Here is a 5,000-nt window from a genome sequence, read left to right as displayed (position 1 = left end):
AAAGTAAACGTGCCGGCCCACCCAGACACTCAATAAAGAGCACCTTGGTAGGATTTCAACGGGGTCCGCCTCGGGACGCACGAACACGCACGAGGCGGTCGCACGCCTTCGGCTCGCCCCACCGGCAGGACGTCCCACGATACATGCCAGTTAAACACCGACGGGCGGTGAACCAACAGCGTGGGACACAAATCCAACTACGAGCTTTTTAACCGCAACAACTTTAATATACGCTATTGGAGCTGGAATTACCGCGGCTGCTGGCACCAGACTTGCCCTCCAATAGATACTCGTTAAAGGATTTAAAGTGTACTCATTCCGATTACGGGGCCTCGGATGAGTCCCGTATCGTTATTTTTCGTCACTACCTCCCCGTGCCGGGAGTGGGTAATTTGCGCGCCTGCTGCCTTCCTTGGATGTGGTAGCCGTTTCTCAGGCTCCCTCTCCGGAATCGAACCCTGATTCCCCGTTACCCGTTACAACCATGGTAGGCGCAGAACCTACCATCGACAGTTGATAAGGCAGACATTTGAAAGATGCGTCGCCGGTACGAGGACCGTGCGATCAGCCCAAAGTTATTCAGAGTCACCAAGGCAAACGGACCGGACGAGCCGACCGATTGGTTTTGATCTAATAAAAGCGTCCCTTCCATCTCTGGTCGGGACTCTGTTTGCATGTATTAGCTCTAGAATTACCACAGTTATCCAAGTAACGTGGGTACGATCTAAGGAACCATAACTGATTTAATGAGCCATTCGCGGTTTCACCTTAATGCGGCTTGTACTGAGACATGCATGGCTTAATCTTTGAGACAAGCATATGACTACTGGCAGGATCAACCAGGGAGCTGCGTCAACTAGAGCTGAGCAGCCGGCCGCCCGGGAGTGTGTCCCGGGGGCCCGCGCGAACACGCAAGCGTCCGCTCAATTATTCTGCAAACAGGAGGAGGCTGGGCTCCCCTGCACAATACACCTCGAAACCCTCTCAGGTCCCGGCGGCGCGCAGCGCCGTCCTAAGTACTTGGTCGGGTTCGAGAGAGGCGCAATCGCCCGGAGTTAGGCGAGTAGACGCTTTAGGTGCGACCACCCGTGCTCCCAACTGAGCTTGCCGCTGCCGACAGAGGCCCGGGAGCGTGCTGTCGTGGCATTGCCGGCGGGAGACAACACGCGCCACCTACGGTGACCGGCAGCTCCAACGCCAGCGCCACAGAAGGGCAAAGGCCCCACGTGGGTGCCGAAGCGAACTCTCCCAGCACAGCGCACGTGCCAACACGTCCGCACAACTGCGATACAAACCACCAGCGAGAACCGCTGGGGCGACCGAGCAGCAGACGGCGTCGCGGCGCCGAGTGCCGGGCGGCGGCGCATCCTCAACGCACACAGTCCTCAATCGGACCAGCACACTGCAGATGTCCACCGCGCTTCGCACCGGGTCCGCGAGGACCCACTTTGGCTGCACGGCGCCGCGCGCAGGGTGCCCCGGCGCGCAGCTGCGCCGCCTGCCGCGTCCGTCGGCCGGCGCGCCTGCCACTGGGCGCCCCCACCAGCCGGCTGTAGCGCGTGCGCCCACGCACCGCGCGGCCAGCACGCCGGGCGGCCCCCCCTCACCGGCCGGGGACAGTCCCACCCACCCACAGCCGCGTATCGCTTCACACCCAGATTCACATTCACGTTCGTTGGTATGGTGGGGACCGCTTCGTAGCTGTACCGATCGTTGCCCTCACAGATGTACCTCCAGCAAGATCAACCGCACCACAACGGGTTACCAGTTGTTCATTTGCGTAACGTCACCAGTAAACGTACACGTCCATCCCCGTTTGCAAAGTCAACTATTATTGCATGCCTGCCTGTCAGGTGTCAAGACACACTACATTCGCTCACATCCACGCAACAAAATGTGCCCGACTAGAGGGCACGTGGAAGGTGCCCCCGTACATATGCGATCTCCATTGCGCGACCAACTGTCAACCGGCCTCTGTAGCATGTCGCAGATGTGGAACGCGGGGCACCGTGCTATCACATTGTGTGAGAAGAGACTACTACGTCTGCATACACGCGCCACTACATGAACAGACGGCTCATGCTGATCGCCATCCACTGCGTCCATTACTCCCACACGTCTCTATGGCGTACCACACTGCAATGCAGCTGTTATGGGGAGATGACACATAGCTGTGTACACAACATTCTGAGCCGGTTGCGGTTGGACAACAATACATTAATGTAACGTGTCATATGCCAATTACAGAGCAGGGTAAGGCACAACGTGGGTTAGGTTAAGGCACAACGTGGGTTAGGTTAAGGCACAACGTGGGTTAGGTTAAGGCACAACGTGGGTTAGGTTAAGGCACAACGTGGGTTAGGTTAAGGCACAACGTGGGTTAGGTTAAGGCACAACGTGGGTTAGGTTAAGGCACAACGTGGGTTAGGTTAAGGCACAACGTGGGTTAGGTTAAGGCACAACGTGGGTTAGGTTAAGCCACAACGTGGGTTAGGTTAAGCCACAACGTGGGTTAGGTTAAGCCACAACGTGGGTTAGGTTAAGCCACAACGTGGGTTAGGTTAAGCCACAACGTGGGTTAGGTTAAGCCACAACGTGGGTTAGGTTAAGCCACAACGTGGGTTAGGTTAAGGCACAACGTGGGTTAGGTTAAGGCACAACGTGGGTTAGGTTAAGGCACAACGTGGGTTAGGTTTAAGGCACAACGTGGGTTAGGTAAGGCACAACGTGGGTTAGGTTAAGCCACAACGTGGGTTAGGGTTAAGCCACAACGTGGGTTAGGTTAAGCCACAACGTGGGTTAGGTTAAGCCACAACGTGGGTTAGGTTAAGCCACAACGTGGGTTAGGTTAAGCCACAACGTGGGTTAGGTTAAGCCACAACGTGGGTTAGGTTAAGCCACAACGTGGGTTAGGTTAAGCCACAACGTGGGTTAGGTTAAGCCACAACGTGGGTTAGGTAAGCCACAACGTGGGTTAGGTTAAGCCACAACGTGGGTTAGGTTAAGCACAACGTGGGTTAGGTTAAGCCACAACGTGGGTTAGGTTAAGCCACAACGTGGGTTAGGTTAAGCCACAACGTGGGTTAGGTTAAGCCACAACGTGGGTTAGGTTAAGGCACAACGTGGGTTAGGTTAAGGCACAACGTGGGTTAGGTTAAGGCACAACATGGGGGTAGATTGCGGTACAAATTGCGTTACATTGCGGTGCAAATTGCGTTACATTGCGGTGCAAATTGCGTTACATTGCGGTGCAAATTGCGTTACATTGCGGTGCAAATTGCGTTACATTGCGGTGCAAATTGAGTTACATTGCGGTGCAAATTGAGTTACATTGCGGTGCAAATTGAGTTACATTGCGGTGCAAATTGAGTTACATTGCGGTGCAAATTGAGTTACATTGCGGTGCAAATTGAGTTACATTGCGGTGCAAATTGAGGTAGGTTAAGGTGCAACACAGGTTAGGTTAAGGTGACATAGGTTAGGTTAAGGTGACATAGGTTAGGTTAAGGTGACATAGGTTAGGTTAAGGTGACATAGGTTAGGTTAAGGTGACATAGGTTAGGTTAAGGTGACATAGGTTAGGTTAAGGTGACATAGGTTAGGTTAAGGTGACATAGGTTAGGTTAAGGTGACATAGGTTAGGTTAAGGTGACATAGGTTAGGTTAAGGTGACATAGGTTAGGTTAAGGTACAAACTGGGTTGTGTTATGGTACACATTGCGTTGTAGTACAGTACACGTTAGGTTTGGGTACGGTACACAATGTGGTATGGGATGGCGTGTTTGTGGGGTGGGGGGGGGGGGGGGGGGTGAGGTTCGTTGATATCGACCGTAGGACGTGGATGCCCGAGGCAGCGTCAGTGTGTCAAAGGAGTTATGTCACGTCGGGATGCGCTTTCCGCCAGTGAGAGGGGGGGGCGAGCCGTGTCTGTGGTTGCGGCAGACCTGTGTGTTTCATTCCTGCAGTGTGTTTGTGCTGTAAGACGAGGCAGTGTGGTGATGTTGGGTGCACCCCCTGTGTAGGACATGTGTGGGTGTTGGTGGCTTATCTGAGCAATTGTGGTTGTCGGACGAGTGGGATATTCTGTTTTATGATTGGACCTCCTGGCCTGGTTATCATAGTCTGGTTGGTGTACTGTGGCGGATAGGATGCACCGGACGTTGGTCCATGCCGGTGCTTAATTATTGTATCTGTGTTTGTTACAGGCAGAGAGTAGTGTGTGATAGAGTGTGTGGGTGATAGAGTGTGCGGGTGACGTGTGGTTCGTTTTGTTTGCACAGACGTTCAGCATGTATAGGGGCATTTGCGTATTTGATCTATCTATGTGGGCCTGCATAGTTTACTGAGCAGTGCTGCGAGGTGACTGAACTACGAGCGACGTACTCATTTACAGCGGAATGGTTGCCTTCTACCAAAGATGGAGTATCGACTCTACGACAGCGTTGGCACCGCAGGAAGCGGTGTCCGTACAATGGCCCCCACACCGTCATCGTTGTGCGGGGTAGGGACCGTATATATTCTGCGAGGAGCCCTGTTTGCCACAGGGCGTGGGGTCTCGCGTCCTGCGGTTCAGTGCCCCCAGGGAAGCGCGCGGAGGTGGTGCTGCTGCTGCTGTAGCAAGCGAGCTACTTAGAGCATGTATAGGGACAGCGGGAATATGGCATATTGGATATAACTCTTCATGAACGCAAGATATAGGGGTGGATTGCACGATAGGAGTGCGGGAAGAGTCCGCCATTCATCCGCTGGAGTTGCGATTTGGGCGGTTTGGAGTGGGGCACGTGCGGGTGCGGGTGGAGCGATTGTCGGTCGACGACTTCGTGCGGCGCAGGCACTGGCGTTGGGGCTCCTGTGGTGGACAGATGATGCAGGCTGTGTGGGTGGCGTCGAAAAATGGGCACTGTGGGACCTAGCGATGTTGTAGTCGGCGTGGCGTCGCCTAGATGGCGGTATCGTCGGTGCAGCAGGTCATGTTGCGGGGGACCTGCAGATGGCGGTCT

At 54.4% G+C, this 5,000-nt stretch overlaps 1 non-coding gene across 1 annotated transcript in view; it reads right to left on the bottom strand.

Moving 5' to 3' along the window:
• LOC126114050 (small subunit ribosomal RNA) overlaps positions 1 to 846 on the bottom strand; it is a 1,909-nt gene extending 1,063 nt beyond the window's left edge. Inside the window, exon 1 of the ribosomal RNA XR_007525050.1 lies at positions 1 to 846. This exon is cut by the window's left edge and continues 1,063 nt beyond it. This is a non-coding gene — a ribosomal RNA (small subunit ribosomal RNA).
• Between the last annotated feature and the right edge of the window lie 4,154 nt (positions 847 to 5,000).

Source organism: Schistocerca cancellata, unplaced genomic scaffold, assembly GCF_023864275.1.
Source record: "Schistocerca cancellata isolate TAMUIC-IGC-003103 unplaced genomic scaffold, iqSchCanc2.1 HiC_scaffold_279, whole genome shotgun sequence".
Lineage (NCBI taxonomy): Eukaryota > Metazoa > Arthropoda > Insecta > Orthoptera > Acrididae > Schistocerca > Schistocerca cancellata.
Note: the sequence above shows the minus strand (reverse complement) of the source record. Positions and strands in the feature narration are given on the sequence as shown.